The 19,634-nt window shown below is 48.3% G+C and overlaps 1 long non-coding RNA gene across 1 annotated transcript; it reads left to right on the top strand.

Annotated features, from left to right (window-relative positions):
- Positions 1–155: 155 nt before the first annotated feature.
- Positions 156–19,195, top strand: LOC136564946 (uncharacterized). The gene is made up of 5 exons (XR_010784787.1): positions 156–464; positions 6,209–6,412; positions 9,645–9,760; positions 12,819–13,113; positions 18,423–19,195. It is a non-coding gene; the product is annotated as an uncharacterized lncRNA (long non-coding RNA).
- Positions 19,196–19,634: the final 439 nt, after the last annotated feature.

Here is a 19,634-nt window from a genome sequence, read left to right on the forward strand (position 1 = left end):
TTTGTTGCTTAAATGTGTCTTTGCAAAATTCACAATAAATAACATATTTTGTGTCCATATACATGCTCTGTGTGTGTGGCCATGTAGTGACAGCTTTAGAGGAGCTTTTGGGTAACTTTCTTTTGAAAACCAGGTGAGGGCGTGGAACGGGGCTGAGCCGTGGCAGTGGGAGCCTGGGGAGCTCCTGGGGAGTCAAACCTGGCAGTGGAAGCAGAGGAATATTGAAGCACAGCGACATAAAAGGGGAAATCTCTGCTGGAGCTCCCAGCTCTGGGACTGGAGCAGCGCAGGAGGAGCCAGGCACTCTTCTGCAACCACTCAGCCATTCAACCAAGAGAACTGTCCTGTCTGAACTGAGATTAGTGTCCCATAAAGCTCCATACAAACCGGGTCCTGCCAGCAGCCAGCAACAATTCTGTGCCAGCCGAGCTCCCCTCAGGGCATCAGGCCTCTGGGCAGGCCAGGTAAGCTAACAAGGAAATTGCATTTTCTCTCTCCAGCTCCTCAGCCTCCTTTCAAATAATTTTTTTTTTAAAATATATTTTAACAGGGATTTAACAGGGATTTAACAGGGAAAAGGCTGTTGTGGGAGAACCTGAGCAGCTTGGTGCATGGTCAGTGGGCACAAAGCCTGTCTGGTGCCACAGGCAGCTCTTACATGGTGCAAAACCACTGACAGCTCCTCCCCTTGAGAGCAGGGTCAGCCTTGAGAAGTTTAATAAGTTAAGCTTTAAAATTAAATAGTGTGAGACAATGTTGACAGATAAACAAGCAGTTTAGACATATGTTTTTAAGGATTTAAAGAAATGTTTTCTAGACCTGGCAGATGGGTAAGTTGGGAATTAATGGCTGAGTATTCCAGCCAGAATTTGGAAAGTTTCCCACAGAATTTGAACTCCTAAGTTTGGTGGGAGGGAGACTCAAATACAGCAGACAACTGGAAAACAAGCTCAAAACAGGCTGCTCAGCCAGAATTGCTTCACTTGCTTTTAAACAAACTGCAAGTGTTGTGGAAACAAGAACCTAAATCCAGGTTACAGAGGAGTTTGTGTGTAGTGTTTCATTCACTCGGTTCCAGCTCTGCACAGCCTTCAGAGCAGCGTCCCCGAGTGATTCTGGCAGCAAATGGCAGCTGTGCCCAGAGCCAGGGCTGGGGACGCGGTGGTGCTGCCCAGGGCGGCCCTGCCAGAGGTGCAGAGTCACGGCAGGAGGATTTCACTGCCTGAGCACCTTCTCTGTGTCCTAGGGATGCTCACGGTGCCACAGACGGCCTGTCCTGGTCACAGGGGAGGGGTTGGATCCCTCAGGGACAGGAGTATCTGCAGACATGAAGACACTGACCCCATTTAAAAGTGGTTGGATGTTCTAAGGCTGTTCCAAATAATCTTGAGAGCTTATCAGATCTGGCAGGGCAGCATGGGGCAGCTATTAGGAAAGATGATAAGACCTTGTCTGTCTCTTTAATGAAAGTCTGGAGGTACCAGATAATCATGCTGAATAGTGCTTAGTGGAAAACCTCCTGAATGTAATTAGCCAAGCAAGCAAGTAATTTTCTAGGCACTGTAGGCAAGTAGAAAGACGAATGAAATCACAGAATGCTTAGGGGTAGGAGGGAAGTTTAAAGATCACCTACTCACCCCTGATAAGGGCAGGGAGATCCACGAGGCTCAGGTGCTCAAAGCCTGATCCAGTCTGGCCTTGAGCTGCTGCTCTGGATCCAGCTTGGACAATGGCTCTGGGCGGCTCAACCAAGCAAGGCACCAACTGATAAAAACCAGGTTTGTTCTTAATATTTGAAATTGAAATTAGGGACAAGAAAATCCAACTTGGTTTTGTTTTGGGGTTTTTTTTTAATGCTTGCAAACTCTTGATACCATATAAAAAAGCTGGATGCTTCCTGCAGGCCTTTGTGTGGCTGGATGCAGGGTGGTCCCCAAAGATAAGGGCTGTGCTCCATGGCACAGCCAGGACACTGCAGCCCCACAGCAGTCCCGGGCTGAAAACCTCTGGGAAGGGCTCAGGATGACAAAGGAAAGAAAAACAACTATTCCTGATCACATACTTTAATCATGGCCCCATGAATTTATTTGGCATGTGGTTTTGATATTTATAGCCAGACTTATGCTTTACTTTTTTTATAATAGTGGATGTTTATTTCTCTCACCCATTACATCCCATCCCAGAAACTGCACAAATTTATGACAAACACAAAGTGAGGCTGATGTACTTTCTTTGTAAAATTAGAAGGTTTTGGCACCTGTGGGTGTCTCTAGCACACAACTCAGTGTGCTGTTGAGCTACTGAAAATGTAAATCCTTCAGTGTTTAATTTCAATAGTGACTGAGTTTTTCCACGTGGGTGGGGGAAGAATTTTCCAGTTTCATTCCTCGGAGCTGCTGAACTCAGAGTTTCCCCTTCTGTACAGAAGGTGGCACTGGAAATACAGGAATGAGATGTCATCATCTGCTTGACTCTACCAACAGGCTCGTGTCTGGGTAGCACCTGCCAGAGCAGCTGGGAGCCCAAGTGCTCCCCCTCTCAGGAGTGGGGTCCGGTCCTCCTCCTGCTGAGGGTTAATTCCCAGGTGACCAGCGCAGCTACCACAGAACACATTTGGAATGTCTGAGCCCCACAGATGAGCTGGGCTCTGATGGGAATTGTCAGAGCCCGAACGCCCGGGATGGCGAGAGACGTCCCTGAGACCGAGAGCTGAGCAGCGCTGTCCCCTCTCCAGTGAAGGGCCCAGCTCGCCATGGGCAGGATGAAGGGCTGCTCCAGCCCATCCCAGCTCGCCATGGGCAGGATGAAGGGCTGCTCCAGCCCATCCCGGCTCTCCCAGCCCATCCCAGCCCTCCCAGCCCATCCCAGCTCCCCACGGGCAGGATAAAGGGCTGCTCCAGCCCATCCCAGCTCGCCATGGGCAGGATGAAGGGCTGCTCCAGCCCATCCCGGCTCCCCATGGGCAGGATGAAGGGCTGCTCCAGCCCATCCCGGCTCGCCATGGGCAGGATGAAGGGCTGCTCCAGCCCATCCCAGCTCGCCATGGGCAGGATGAAGGGCTGCTCCAGCCCATCCTGGCTCCCCATGGGCAGGATGAAGGGCTGCTCCAGCCCATCCCGGCTCTCCCAGCCCATCCCAGCTCCCCATGGGCAGGATGAAGGGCCCTCCCAGCCCATCCCAGCCCTCCCAGCCCATCCCAGCTCCCCACGGGCAGGATGAAGGGCTGCTCCAGCCCATCCCAGGTCCCCATGGGCAGGATGAAGGGCCCTCCCAGCCCATCCCAGCCCTCCCAGCCCATCCCAGCTCTCCCAGCCCATCCCAGCTCCCCATGGGCAGGATGAAGGGCCCTCCCAGCCCATCCCAGCTCGCCATGGGCAGGATGAAGGGCCCTCCCAGCCCATCCCAGCCCTCCCAGCCCATCCCAGCTCCCCATGGGCAGGAGCCGCGCCAGGGGCTGGAGGGACCCGGGGCCGGGGCTGTGTCAGCTCCGCCCGGACCGCGGGGCGCCGGCTCTGGAGGTAACCTGGGGATAAATAACTGTACTCGTAGGAGCTTAGAGCTTCACGCTGACTAAATGGGAAAAACGTTTCTTTCTTTGCAATGTTGGAGGCGCTGCAGGAGAGCTCAAATTCACGTCTCACAGCAGCTCCTGCTCAGGGATGGAGCAGCTGCTGCCGGGAGAGGCGCAGGTGCAAAAGGCACGTTTGTGTTCATAGTGCTACTAATGTTTCCTTTACAACTTTGCCAAATGCAACAAGCTTAAAGAATGGTGGTCCCAACGAGAAGAAATTAGTTAGGCCTGTTAGTTCTTCCTGTGTTACCTCAAGTCTCACCTTAGGTGGAGTCAGCCACAACCTTTGCTGCTGGGGTGCAGAGGGAAGGCTGCTGAATAGCTGTGAGCTTTATAGTGCCAAACACAGGTCTGGCCAAGGCTCAGAAGCTGCACATCTGGCAGTTCTCTTACAGCCGGTGCCATGGTCTTGAATTTCCGTGCTGTTTCTGGCTCTATTTCTTGTGTCCAGTAGGAGAGGAAAGTTTTGAAAGGAAAACTGATAGATCTGCCTCTGTGCATGCCTGGCACTGAGACCTGCAAGAGAAATTGTGTGGCTCTGTGGAGCTCACTCCACGCACTGATCCATCTCCCTTGGATCCTTCCCTCTCCCAGTTCCCATCAAGCTCTTTCTGGGAGGGGCCCCCACACCTCCTGACTGCTACAGGAGCTTCTCCCTGTACCCTCAAGGCCATTCCCCTCTGCTGCCTGAGGTCAGAACCTGGCTGCAATTTGGAGTGTAGAAACGGCCACTTTGGCCACTCTAGTCGTGCCTCTAATGTCTGACAGGGACGGTGATGCTTTGCTTTACTCTGGTGCTTTGTCTGAATTTCGTGTGCAGGAGCAGGGACTGGGCTGTGCCTGCTGTGCTCTGTTGTCTGTTTGCTTTCCCTGAAGTCTTCCTAGAGGAATTATTTGTTAAACAAATTGAATGTGTTGGGAATAACACACAACGGTTTGTAATTCTCTGTCATGTACCACTGAGTCCAGTGGGGATTTCTGCTACATCACTTGCACAGTGCTGGGGCTGAAGACAGCACTCTGGGAGGTGCTGCAGCTGCTGAAGACATGACCACATTCATTGACAAGTAGAATTAATTTGTTGGGTTTTGTTTGCATGGATTTTACCAGAGTAAAATCCCACTTATTTTCCATTTCAGTGCCATGAAAAGTGCATTGATTTTTCTTCATTTCTGATTGTTCACATTACTGGATTGCTTTTAAATAGTTGTCAGAGCTCATTCATTTTCCAGCTCCAACATATTTTACAGCCTGCTCCCTGTTTTATTTGTGTGTGCTCTGGGGGATTCCACAGTCACACACCATACTGGTCACTGTCTGCAGACGGCAGCTGGCAGAGGGAGGAAACTCTTCCCCCGTGGGGTTTTTGCTCCTCCTGCCTTCTCCCTAGCAGCTTCTGCACCTGTTTCACCTTCCTGACTTAGAAGGTGGAGCTGAGGCTCAAAAACCCTCCAAGCCAAAGAGCAAAACAGGCCAAAGAAATAACGAGGTCACAGAAAAATCAGTGGTGCTGTGAGAGGTGCTGGTGAGTGAGAGGGCATCAAGAGCTGTCCCTGGTGCTTGTGAGTGAGGGGTGATGAGCTCAGCAGTGGAGGGGCAGCATCCTTCAACCCACCACACAGAGAAATGGGGGAACCTCTGGGCATTTCTTCAGTGCAGAGCCCACTTTGGAAGGCTGCCCCAGCCCAGCCCAGCTCTCCACCCTTCCCCTGAGCTGTGCCACTGCTCCAGGCTGAGCCCTTTGGGAACAGGAACTGCCTGTCCCTATTTGCTAGCACAGTCCCTAAAGCAATGGGGTCCTGATTTCACAGAGGCCTCAGGCAACAGGGAGACAGTGCTAATAATGAGAATTAATTATTCATTTATCACTTCACTCTCAGTGAGTAATCTCCAATAATCATGTATAATTTGCTGCTTCAGTGAATACTTTGATACTAAACAGAGCTGGTAGAATAAAGTCACAGAAGTGAAAACCCCATGTAAAAGAAGTGAGAAAATGGTCAGGACTAAAAAAATAATCTAAGAAATATTTGTGCATAATCATTTGTCCAGATCTAGTAGTGTCCTGGATAAACATAATGGAAGGCAGATAGAGACACAGATTGCTCAATCTCTTCTTTAACAGCTCTTGTTAGAGAGTCAGAGATCACAGTATGAGCCCAAACAGAAGCCTAGGTTCTGTGTCCAGAGGATGGTCCAGGAGATAATTTTGCCTTCTTTAACCTCCTTCTGGGATGAAGGAAATGCAGTAAGGGACTGAAGCAATTAAAGGGGGAATTAAGTATTCAGAAGGCCTAAATGATTGGGACATCCAGAGCGCAGGTCTGCCCTGGGGAGTCAGGGAAAGCTGCCTCCAGTGCTGCTCAGGGTGAGTTTGCATGGTTTGTGGTAGTCCAATGACTTTGATTTTCCCATTTGCCTTTGCCTTTTCCCTTCCCATGGCTACTGAGTGCTTGGCCCATAGGGCTGTGCTCATCCACACCAGGGGCATTTATTGCAAAGCTGTTTGTGACAAAGGCAGATGCCAGCAGCCAGGAGCTGTGTTGGGCCGTGGTGTTGTTATGGGAAACTGCTGAAACATTGTCTGTTCCCACATGGAAACCTCTCTCAGAAGCAGATTGCATGGTTGTATTTTAGACCGTGGTGCCTGCTCACATTATCCCTCGCTGACGTACAGTGATGATGCACATGTTGGATCTCACAATGCTGAGAGAATTAACGCTTTGGAAGTGTTTACCTCCCCCATTATGGATGTTCTGCCAGTAGCAGTGTGCTCATATTCTCTGCAGAGAAACTAAAGGCACTGATAAAAATCACTGAGCTTCTCATCTAAATCTCCAGGTAAGAAATGGCATTTCTGTATGTGAACAGCACTGTTTGGTGACACAAACCCTTACCTGTTTCTCCTTTGAGTTACAGGATATTTGTTCAGTTTTTCTTTCTTTTTTTTTTTTTTTTCTGGACAACTTTCTGAAGCAGCACTTGGCAGATTTTATTTATTCGTGCTTTCCTCTCTTATATCTATTTCCACAGAACTATTAAAGCATTTAGCTTCCACTTGTACATTCATAAGTGTGTGACTAAAGTCCTGTTGGTGGGATGAACAGCTAGAGCTCTCCTGTGCACTGAAAAATGGGCATTTTCAGAGGGAAAACAGAGTCTAACATTCTAAAGATGTAAGGAATTCAGATATCTCATGTTCTGGACAGCTGGTTTGAACATAAAAACCCAGGAAGGGATTTATTTACTTTCTCATTAAGCCACCTGAAGCAAATGCCAGTGTCTGTGTGAGATGCTGTCAGCGAAGGGCGCAGGTGCTGCCAGGCTGGCAGGGCCCCGAGCTGGCACAGGAGCTGCGGGAGCAGAGCATCCCCACCTGGGAACTCCTCTTCCTCCCCAGAGTGGGCCAGGGCAGGAGCTCTTGGGAACTCTCCCTTGTGCTGGCACCAGGAATGCTCTGGGATTCACAGCACCGGATCCAAACTTCCACAGTCCCAGAGCATCCCCAGCCTGCAGCCCCAGGGCTGCTCACTGCTGAGTAAATGCTAATCTTCCATCTCACAGGCACGTCCTGAGACTTAATTAATGCTTCTGAAGTATTTTAAAGCCCTCAGATGGCAAGCAGGCTAAAATATTGCCAGTCCCTGAGGAACCTTCCCCTTCAGGGAGGACTCCGGGTGTTTTATTTAATGAGCAGCAGTGTCTGAGGACTGTCTTGACTGATTATTTCTGAGGCAAAGCAGTAACACATTCACACGATGCTGCTGAATTTTAAATGGACTCCAGTTTATGGTGGAAATACAGCACTGGAGCAGGTACTCCCTTTTGTACTCCTGCAGCCAGCCTGGCCAGAGATGACTTCTCCTGCAGGAACTGCTCCACGGGGCAGAACAGGCACCCATGGAAACCACTGCACCATGAACAGGCTGGGGAGGTCCCACCTCTTCTCCCTCAAGGAAAAATGTGTGGAGCCAGAGGATTCATGTTTTCTGCAGAAATGTGTCTTGCTCACCTTTTCTGTGTCTCTAGGTTAGACAGCATTGGCTGCATTGGGCAGCATTTCTTCTCATACCCTGGGAGTGCTGGGCAGCTCAGCCATGCTGATAAACAACTTTATGATAATGCAGATTATGTAAATGTACCAGTTTTCCTATCATTTCTTGTGCTACCCATGGGAGCAAGTATTTTCTGGTGTGTGAGCAGGCTGCAGCATTCAACCTGCTGCCTTTTTTAAAAAATGCTTTACAGGAGCAGAACTGTCTTCAGAGGTTCTCTCGCCTGATACCTGAACTAGTGACTGTGAACATGACGTGCACCGTGTGAAGCCAAATAACCCTCCAGGAATTCTTTCTATTAAAATAATTGCTAGGGCAGGGGAATACTGCAAACAGCTGTGGTTCATCCCATAAACATATTCTGCCTCCTTTTGGATCCTCAGCCTCCAACTGATGCCAGAGCCTGTCAGCTGCAGGAGCAGTGGAACATATTTCCTTTGCAGAAATGAAACGATTACTGATGAATAAATCTGTTGTGCACAGACCTGAACTCCCCAGTGCGTGCTGCATATGCAAAAGGGAAAAGTGACAGTGTTTCACCCTGGAAGGAGCTGGAGTGACAGTTCATCTGCTGAACACGCTGGCTGTGGAGCTGCTTTGTGTCAGCAGCCTAGCAACACTGAGCCTGAGGAAAAATCCCCCAAAATCAGTCCAGCACTCAATGGCATCACCTTGCCATGTCGTGCCCTTGCTCTGGCAGGGAAGCAGCTGTCCCATGTCATGGATGTGCTGAGAGGAGGCTCCCTGCAAGCCCAGCATCCTCCTTTTGGCAGTCTGAGTGACTGGTGGCAAGGGGCTGAGCTGGGGAGGACAGGAGGGCCTGGAGCTCCCTGGGCTGGGGCAATGGGTGCTTCCAGGCTGTTCTTTGTGCTACAGAAACCCAGGCAAGAGATGAGTCCCTGGCTCCACTGATCCCCGAGGTGATGCCTGGAGTGGAGGGGGAGATGGGATGGACCAGAGAAAACCCTGCTCTGCAGCTGTGAGGGAACACGAAGGAGAAATCTCAGAGGTCACTGAGACCTGCACGAGCCCCAGTTTCATGGGCTCAGTATTGTCTGACAAAGCCAAACCCTCTGGCAGGCCCATTTATTTCTGTCAGTCACGTCTGAGTGGAGGAGATGGGCAGTGGACACTGGTGGCCCTGATGTACAGGTGAGCTGTCACCAGCCCTTGTGTCACAGTGGTGTTTCTGCAGGAAGGTGAGGGCTCTGCAGCGAGTGGGAGCAGTGCTCTCCCAGCCCCACCCCTGCCTGTCAGGTTGCTCAAACAGCCTGCACTGCATTTGCAAAATATTGTTAATCAAGAGCCACAGTTCAAGGCATTTGACTGGCACATCCAGTTAAGTGGTAGCAAACACGCTGTAAAACCACTGTGCTGAGGCCACCTTCCTAATGAATGCAAAGTGGGAGCAATCAATCAGGGCCGGCAGCCAGGCTGGCACCGCCTCTGCAAATGCAAATTGAACGAACAATAATGAGTGTTATCTAATTAGTGCACACAGCTGCGATGTTACAGCCCTGTAAAGGACACACCTTGTTAAATTTCATGGTATGTATCCCAGAGTGTCTGAGAAAATGATGGAGGTTTGCCACGTGCACACCTTGTAGAGCACGGATGGGTAGAATCGAGGTGATAAATGCATTATTCTCAGCAGGTGAGCTCTGGATTGAGCAGTGCCAGGATGGGAATGGACCTTGCTGTGGAAGGGTCAGCCCTCAGTGAACCTCCTCCTACAGCTGCAGCTGCAGCACCTGTTCTTAGCACCAGGAGGAAGAACATCAGGGGCCAAATTTTTCTGTGAGACACTTTTATTCAAATCCATGTCAGAAATTTGCTGAAAGAAATATTTCAGGCAATTCTTTCGCCTTTGTCGCTTTAATGTTCAGCAATATCTGTTCTTCCTGTAAGATCCCTGGTGACACTGCAGGGGATGGTGGGATGGTGTTTAAATATTGATGTTTTAGCAGCTTATGGTTTTAATATAATTTAAATTATGCACATTTTTATTGGACTCATAGGTTCATCAGCAATTAGTCTGTCCCAGCTGCACAGGAGGGTGTTCAGCAGCTCTGTGGTGATTTCTGCCTCAACCTCTGAATTTTAGTGACTGGCTACATCTTGGTGCCTTGGCAAGGTAAACAAATCCACAGGCCCTTATTCGAGAGCTGCTGGTTAGCAGCCATAAATGTGTAATCAACAACTCAGTATCCTTGGATTAGATCTTCTTAACAATCATTAGTTTCATCCCTTGCCGCTCTAATAAACCTCTTGGTAGCAGGCCAGAGCCAATTATACATGTGCTTGGAAAATTATAAAAGAAGGAGAAGAAGTCTGTGTTGCCACAAATAAGTGAAAATTTTAACTGGCTCAAACCTGTGGCGCGTGCAGGACTCATCTGTTGTTTATAGGAGGTTGAGCATTGAGTATTGGAGACAACATTAGGGAAATTCTGTATTTATTTTGCATGTTATGGCTCTTCCACCTGATGCCAAGCTGGCATCAATGCACAAGTCCTGCAGCCCCTTTCACATTTCTTCTGTGGGCTCTGCAGACCAGAGCCAGGGCTGCGAGAGCTGCCATGAACTGACTTTGATTCAAAGATGTTTTGTGGCAGGATCCCTGCCCAGGGATGCACTGCAATGCTCAGGAGGAGGATTGCTGTCATGATACAGTGACCAAATTACTTATTTATCTTCTGAGTGTGACAGGGAACTGCTCAGCCTGGGGGTCCAGAGGCTGGTTTTTAATTTCCCCCTCCCTTCTGTAGCCCAGGGCAGCTCATGGAACATCCCTGTCTTTTGGGATAAGCCTTGGGGAAGAGCTTGGAGCCCTGGAGTGCTCACTCTGTTCCCGTTCTGCTCCCAGTGCAGTGGGATATAACAGATAAACACCCCTGAATCACTAAGGTTTTGTTTACATTTGGTTTCTGTTCATTCAGTGGGACTTTTGCAAGGTGCTGTGAGAAGAGAACATGCACCTGCACCAAGTACAGTGGTTTTGTGGGCTCTTGCTAAAGAAAATCAATGACAGATCCACCGATCCTTCTCCAAGTGGTTCTTGTGCCATCCTGCACAAGACATGTTTTTTTGAGAGAGGTGATAAGTTTCTAGGATGTGCCACCAGCTTTACAGTCAAGCTGCTGGCATTAGGAGAGGAGAATGGGAATGCAAACCATAAAAATAACAGATGGGAGGCAGATGTGATAAAATGGAAGCACAGGCAAATGATAAAACCATTCAAACTGCTCATGCAGATAAAATCAGGAAACAAAATCACATCTGAAATCACAAGGACTGGGTGTCTGTTGAGAAAAAAGTGTTTGACTTTGCTGTTTGTTAGTGGTATTGGTGGTGGAGGTGTTCAAGTTCAAAGTCCTGGAGGAGAAGCAGGGATTTCTGCTGCAGGCAAGCTTGGGCTGTGGCACCTTCATTTGTTGCTGAGGAGCATTTTTGCTGTGGAGGCTTAAAGATGGTGTTTTTTTCTCAACTCACACTGCAAATGTTAATGTTCATATCGTGCCAGTGCAATTACTTGACTGCAGTGATAAAATATCATCCAAATAATTGAAGAAACTCAAAGGGAAAAACAATCCCTCAAAAGCCTAAAGGGCAGATGAAATGGAAACCCAAAATAATGCTGGGATCTTCTGGAGCCCAGCTGGGTGTGCCACGGGATCTGCAGGGGCAGGGCTGAGGCAGGACAGGCTCAGATTTTACCCGGCCCAAGCAAAAGTCCTGTTAGCCTGGAGCACCTAAAACCGCCCAGCCAGCGCCCTGTCTCCAGCAGAAACTGGCCAGATCTGTGCCTACAAATCAGGCTCTCCATTTCTAGTAATTAGCAGATTACAGACTTCCTGAGCCACGAGTTGTGTTGGGAACAAGGGCCTTAATAGCCACAGATAGGTTTCTCCTCTGAATTAATTAAATCTCTTTTTGAACCCATTTATCCTTCTGGCTGTCACACATCTCACCATTTAATTACACAGTGCCTGGGGACTTCAGGGGCACCCCTTCCCATTGCAGCGAGCATAAGGAACAGACATCCAGTCTCACCCTCCTCACACCACTTACACAATATCTCACTGTGGGTTTCCACAACATCTGATGCTTATTTAAGCCTTATTTTCTGAGCACAGGACTGGGAGTCTTGTTTCCTTTTCTTAATGAGTTTTTAATTTTTTTAATTTCTTTATGCCCAAAGAAGAGAGATGAGGTCTGAGTATCTTCTGAAACCTCTGTTTAGAAGGTAAACAAAGACCCCCTTCGTTCTCAAAGATTTACTTTATTACTTTAAATTTACTAACTCTTACAGGGCTTCCTTCAGGATCACAGTGTTTAGAATATGCTCTGAAACACCTGGACCACGGCAGTGCAGTGTAGCCAGGCAGTGTATCTCACTCTGCACTGGATGTGATTGGAAATGCAGCTTCAAACACAAATGGGGGAAGAGAGATAACAGGGAGGGGGAAGGAAGGAGGAAGATTAGAGGACTGAACCTTTCAAAATGCTCGTGACCTCTTATTGACTTTATGCAATGATGTTCTTATTTATAAGAGCATCAGGTCAGAGTTAGGCTTTTTCTACCAGTATTTATGATGATGCTGGCAATTTGATGAGTCTTTGTCCTGCAGAGCAAATGAGTGATTAAAGTTTTCAGTGACCTTATGTCTAAGGAGTTTTGCTTTACCCTCTGGGAAATCTAAGCAAGAGAAGCCATTGGCCTCTTTGCACAGCACCAGGGCATTGAATTTGTTTGTTGGTTGGTGTGGGGCTTTTTTTGGCCAGGATTACAAGGCTAATACTTAGCCTTTTGTTCAAAATCCATAGTTTTCTGTGGTTCTTAAAACATTTCCGTGTATTTACATTTAAATAGAAATGAGGCCTCCTTGAAACAAATTCATTCTGGTTGGCTTTGCACATTGATGATTAAAGAACATGGTTCAATTTTTTTGTCTCATTCTGAGCAATGTCTCATTAGATTTTCATTTTATTTCTTTCCATATCCATCATGATTTGTGTCAGCAGAGTGGTTACATAGATGGACAGCTTATTATCAGTTTTAAGTGAGGAAACAGAACACAAGAATGGTTACTAAAAAAAGGGAAAGGTAATTAACACTGGGTGCCAGAATATAAATGAAGCTTGACATTTCCATTTTGCTAATCCAAATTAACCCTCATCTTAATGTTACAGAGAGCAGGAGGGGATTCTGGGCGTCTGCTTGTGTTTCTGCACCCCTTGGCGCTGCATGTCCTGGCATGGCACAGAGCGCCCAGCAGTGCCCAGCAGCTGCTGTAGCGGCGCCTGAGAGGGACGGGAGTGCTGCAGAGCTCCTCCACCCAAGCAGAGCTGCTGAGCCTGAGCAGGGGCTCACACCCAGGGGAAGCTGCTGGGCACCGCAGAGCCCTCAGCCGCCTTTCCAGCGCCTTTCCAGTGCACTCTGCCGTCCCTCCTCCATTCTCTCCTCCCAACGTGGCATGTCTGCAAGGTAATTGGGTTCCATTATGTGATACATAAAGTGGGAGTGGGAGGGAGGGTCAGGGAGGACGAATTAAAATGAATTGAGAATCTTTATGTGAAGGGAAAAGAGGACTGGAGGGAGCCATGATAACTCTTTACAAATACTTAGAGGGACATTATGAAGAGGACAGAGACCAATTACTCTCATTAGTCAGAGCAGCAGAACAAGAAGTAATGCTGTGTGCTGCTGAAGGGAAATCTGGACTCTGATGCAAAAGTTCTAAGGATAACACCACAGAAGGAGTCATCAGGGGAAGGTTTGTCCTGGCCTGACTGAAGAACCTGGTCTAGAGTTCAGGCAACTGATATGCAGACTTCCAGGTAATTCACCAGTACACGAGGGAAAAGTTTTTGCTGATTTCATGTTTTCCTGGCATATATTCCTATTCAATTGGGGACATATTTCCTGCTCTCATATCAACCCTCAATATTTGAGGTGACACCTTAGGAATCCACCTACAGTTTGTTGCTCCTTTTGATCATACACTTCTCATGGAAATGGGAGGGAAAAGGAGAAAACCTGGGAGGAACCAGAGTGGGAATCAGGGGGAGTATATTAGCATTTGCTGAGCTGGGCACAAGAATCACTCAGGAAATTAAAAGCAGGATGATATTTTGAGGTGATAAAACATTAAAATATGAAACTTGCATTTGACTCAGATCCAGCCTCAATTTTTCCTTTTTAAGCTGCAGTTTAGGAAAAGCTGAACAGTTGCCAGTGACAAATGCAGGCTCTGGACTCTTGCAAAAAGGAGAAAGAATTAAATTATGTTAGTTAGTGATGAAAAGACATGAGAAATGCAGAAAGAGGACAAAGGAAAAAGGTAACCATGAGGGTGAAACAAAAAGGTGCAAGAGTTTCCTTACACAATGTAATAATTAAGGCAATGCAGTGATTTTCAGGGCGACTCTAAGCTCACTCAAAGTCTGACCAAAGAGGTCAGGCGAGGTCCGTGCCCTGGGGCCTTTTGACACAATGCAGGGGGGTGGTGGTGGTGTATACCAGTGCCCTGCTCTTGGATGAAGCCTCAGCTTTCCATTGGCAAAGTTATAAGCCTTTTGTTCTGTTGGGTTTTTGTTTGGCTGTTATTATTTTCCTATGTTTGGAAATACACCCAAAGAGGGTGTAAAGCCTGCTGCAAAGGCAGCATTTATTTGATAAATCAGATACCCTAAGTGCAATGTAACATAAAAGCCTCGTGTGGTTGGTTTGAGCTGATTTTCCTGCTCTCTGTGTGTGAATGCGGTTCAGTGGCAAGAAACAGTGTCAGCTCTCCTTACACAAACTGAGAGTGGCACCCAGCATTCCCCCATGCCCAAGCTCTGCGGTCCCTCTCCTGCAGGGGCTGATCCCTCCCTGCTGGGGCATCATCCCTGTCCTGTTTGTTTTCATTCACCCAGCCTCTTGAGCAGAATGATCCCCCGAGCAGGCAGTGATTCAATCACTGATTTTCTCTCATTCCCTTTCACAGCTGTTATTGGAGGTACAGCTGTCACTACATCCATTCAGGGGAAAGAGATGATCAAAGAGGAAAAGACAGGAAAACACCATTTAAGAAATAAATGCAAAGTTATGATGCCTCTGTTTGCCTGAGAAAGAGAGATTTTTATGCAGTTTTTGGCATTTACAAGTCCTTTGTGAAAAGGTCACCCTGTAGTTGGAATCTTATTAATACAGAAGAACGGCCCAGAAAATGTCATGTCTTTTTACCCTGATATTTACCCAGGAAGGAGTGACTCAGCAGCAGGGCTCCTCTGGCAGGGTGGCACAGACGAGCCGGGGCTGGCAGGAGGTGGCAGTGCCACCGCTGCCGGTGACCCTGGCAGCAAAGGCCCACGTGTGCTCACCCTGCAGCTCTCTGACTGCAGAGGGCAGCCCATTAACTGCCCGCTGTATGGCATATCTGTACCCAAACAAAAAGAAAAAAAAGTGCATAACTGTTCTAGAAACATACACACATTTTATAGGGGTGTGGGTATAATCACATCCGGCAGGACGTGGGGATGGAGTTTTGGCAAATAAAGGCTCAGAGCTCTCAGGGCTCAGGCTGTGAGGGCAGTGTGAGATGCTGCAAGAGGAAGGCAGAGTGCACAATGAAAAAGACACAATAAATGCTTTTCCTCTGGAAAACCACCAAGAAAAAGTTGAAGTTTGTCTGTCATCTGCAGTTTATATTTCAATCTTTAATCTACTGCTTTTAGTTATGTTTGTGCTCACTTCCTTCAAGGGAATTTTCTTTCCATTTGCCTTAGTGGTGACTCATGTTACCTTTAATACGTTTTGGCAGAACTGAGGTATTTATTTTAGCGGAGTAGTGAAAACAGTTCTGAGCGTGGTGGCGATGGCTGCGGCTCCTGCTGTGTCACTGAGTGGGCAATGCCCTGGCTCAGGCTGACCCGGCGAGCTCCGAGCACACAATCAATCATCATCACACCTCACCCTGTGCACAATTTCTTCATTTTTAATAACTGGCACAGTGAAACATTTTGCCAGTTCTGACACATCGCAGACTGACGCTGAATGGAGCTGTCTCGTTTACCATTTTCTAACCCATTACAATGTTTTCATTTTACTTTTCTCTTTACTGGACCTGCAAGAGCTCAAGGTGGTGTTTATAACAGAGAACAACTGTGATACACCACCTCTGACTGGGGAAGTTCTCAGCCTCAGTGCTTCTTTCATTTTTATTTCCCGTGGGATTTAAGGTTCCTGCTGCCCTGTCCTTTGACCCAAACATTGCTTTCCTCTCAGGACAGATCTAGCATGAACGCTCATGAAAGGACACACATTGTCTCTTGGTTATTCATGCATCACTGCTCAGTCACAAGCTGACTGAATTCTGCAAAGTTGTGGGCAGAAGGTCTCTGGTGCTCACCTCCACAGCCAGCATCATGCCAGTGAAAGATTTTACAGGAATGTAATTGCATTCCAAGATTAAATACCCCCAGTCTGGGGTTTTAGAACCACACCCGATTCTTTAACAGCATTTCCCTTCCACTGCAGTGATACAGCCTGAGTCCCACATTACTCCTCCCTTACCCCTTTTCACCCAGCCCACCCCAGGTGTCTCTCACCATCACCCTCCTGGTCCTCAGGCTCTGCTGCTCACTGCGGAATTGCTGTCACTGCTGCTGCCACTCATGATTGAAAGCACAAAGGAGAATTGACAGACAGCAAACAAACCAATGGCTTCTGAATCCAGCTCCAGAGCCCCAAGTGAAGGTCACCCACACCTCTGTGTGGGAGCTGTTAGTGTTCATATTTGTAAAGCCTTTGGTGAGCACTGTAATGATGACTGGTGATGGCTCATGTTTGTGTGCCTGTGTACACACACACACAGACCCCCCCACGTTGGAACACTATGCCAAAGAAATTATGTTTCACATAATTTCTAGTGTCATCTTTGATTAATTCGCGTTTATTTTCTCATTATGACTCATCCCTCATTTCAAAGGTGTCCTTCAAACCAGAACATGGGAAGAGGACCAAGAAGTGACAGACAGCAAGGAATAATCTTAAGGCAAAGCCCAGGAAAGCCATTCCCACTGCCACATCTCTGGTTTAGCACTCCCACCCCACTTCCCACAGACAGTTTCCTCTTTGGAGAATTTGTTTTCCCAGAACTGATTCATTGTGTCCCAAGGGCCACAGATTCCCCTGTCACCCTTATCAGTCAAGGAACAAAGAAATGCCTAAATCAGTGAGATTAGCCATGGGACATTTGACAGCTACACAGTCACAATATGCAGAAATACGAACAGCCCAGTGCCATTTATCCACCTTGTCAGCACCCCCCTGCCCCACTGCGATGTGTCTGGGCCACTCTGTGTTGAAGAAGTGAGTCCCTTATTGCCACAGCTCAGTCCTAACTGGCTGCAGGACATGTCCCCGGCGCTGTGACCCTTGCTCTCCCCCTGCCGAGGGTGGCCACCCTGCAGGGGCACCGAGGACACCTCTGCCATTGTGGAGTAAATCACAGCTCCACTGGCTGCAGTATTGTTGTTAAAATAGCTTGAGAACATCATAAACAGAACTCGTCTGGGGAGATATTTCATCTCAAGCTTTGATGACGAGGTCAGCACTGCTCAAACACATCCTTCAGCTACAGGTCAGCCCTCTCTGCACATCTATTTTGAGATCTCCATACCCCATTTGCTAACCCCTGAAACAGTCACAAGACCCTCTGGACTCCTGTCTCTCCCTAAAAACCTCCCCAAACCTGGTGTCTCTGGAGGCACAAGTGGCTGCTCAGAAAACGTGAGCTCACCTTTCTGCTCACGTGTGAACTGTACAACATAGACACAGTTTGTTCTTTGCCTAATACAGAATTAAACGTTATGCAACTCACTGAGTGATGTGTTTTGTCCCACGAGAGATTTGCTTCAGAAATACAAAGACAGAAAAATACTCAACTGTCATTATCATGCCAGTTTTTAATCAGCTGGGAAATGCTGCTCCTTCCCCCAAAAGAGCAGGCTGGATAGAAACAATGTTCTACCTCTGCCTCCCCCAACACTGCTTCCTTTTCCCACAGAAATTTTCCATTTTAATTAGATTCCTTTATTACCACCCTCTTTTCCAGCATATCTTGTCTTGCTGTTAAACTTTTTTCCCTCTACATATCTATTTTTCATTTTCTTCAATTGCCAAGAGCTACAGCATGTGTCCGTGTGCGTGTGCTGGGGGAAGGAGAAGAAAGAGATAAGAAAGGAATAAAAAGAGAGAAAAGATGGGGAAAACGAATCTGATAATTGTTGGAAAGAATTGTTGCCAGCAGCAAAAGTGCTGAAAAGACACTTTCATGAAACCAGAAAGTTTTCCTATTTTGCCAGGATGGAGGTGGCACCCACAGGCCCTTCCCCACCCTGGCTGCACCCCAAAAGTGCAAGGGGCAGGGAAGCCCTGACTGCCTGTTACAGCCTCTGCTCTGCCTTAAGGACTTTATGCAGAGAACAAACCAAGCAGAAATAAGTAATCTCAGGTTTCTAAGCCACTCCAGCTCACTGACAGCTCTGGCCCACCATTCTGAGGAGGGGGATGCCCAAGAGCAGTGTGCTCATGGCCCCAGAGCTGTGATGTACTGTGGGAAGTGCTGATTTGTGTCTTTACTTGATGCATGTTAAAGCTTACATTTGCATTCCAACTCCAATGAAAAATTTATGACTGTTAAACTTCTGTATGTCATAATTAAACACAAACAATAATTTCCAAATAACTGTTTACCATGCTGCATATTCAATTGTGCAATCAATCTCAGTGACTCTTTTTCCTTGCAGATGAAGGGAGGCGGGCTGTACCCGCCACACGCGCTCACACCCAGCCCGTGGAAGATGAAGAGTCAATCTGACATTTCAGGAGAGAGCAGTTACCTGTGGAATAAATAGATTGAAGCCCTGTCATTCCCAAATAGATGCCACCTCCTCCTGCTATTTGTTTGGAGGAAGCCTCCCAGAGAGATGGATGGGATGCCTGCTGTTCAAACATTAATCTTAATGCAGAGAGAGAGGGAAGCAGCTGCTTGCAGAGCTCTGCCAAGGGACCTGAGACCTGCAGGGAATGCGTGTGAGGTGATCCCAGCCCTGCCCCAGGGATGGCCCCACAGCCAGGACCTGCTCTGGGAGGGGACAGGGACCAAGTGACCAACAGAGACCCCCCCATGCTTGTGACAAGCTCTAGCAACAAGCAGGCAAGGGGACGAGCAGGGAAAGCTCCACTGAAAACTGGCAGAGGAAAAAGACCTTGGCCTGAGGGTAAGGTCCTGCCAATGGCCCCGTCCCTGGGCATTCCCATCCTTGCCAGCTCAGGTGGCTTTGCTGGCAGTGCCCAGGGTGGCCAGGGAGGACCAGGGCAGCTGTGGGAGCTGAGGAGGTGGCTCGTGCTGAGTCAGTGGCACTGTAAGCCAGGTACTGCTGGGATTCAGAGCAGCCTGCTTCCTTCGTGGCATAAAACCTGCACTGGTGACCTGCCAGTGGGTGCCAATTGGTGATGGCTTCACAGGGAACTGCATTTGTCCTGGAAACAAGGAGAATAAAAGATATAATGGAGTTCAGTGATGCAATACAAATAACAGTGTCCTTTTACATTACTAACAACACATACTGTGCTGTCTGGCTCCCTGTTCTCCTGAGGACACCACTAGGAAGCTCTCTGTAAATAGGATGTCTCAGTCAATGTGCCCTCCCAAAGACTGCATTAATCACCCTTTGTGAATGCAGTCTCGGGGGGCAAGGACCGTGCTGGGTGGGAGGAAGACATCCCTCCTCATGTGAGCTGTGTGGGGACTGCCCACAAGCCCGCACCTCCTCCAGGGCTGAGGCCCAGAGCAGAGATGCCAGCTGTGGCAGGGACCACACTGCAGGAGAGCCGGTGCCACGGCAGCACAGGGGCTGCAGACAGGGCCACGAACCCCTGGGGGCTTGCAGAGGCTGTGAAGGGCAGGAGGGGATGGAGGACACCTCTTTGGCAGCCCCTGAGCTCTGCTGCCTCGA

This window comes from Molothrus aeneus, chromosome 20, assembly GCF_037042795.1.
Source record: "Molothrus aeneus isolate 106 chromosome 20, BPBGC_Maene_1.0, whole genome shotgun sequence".
NCBI classification, from domain to species: Eukaryota; Metazoa; Chordata; class Aves; order Passeriformes; family Icteridae; genus Molothrus; species Molothrus aeneus.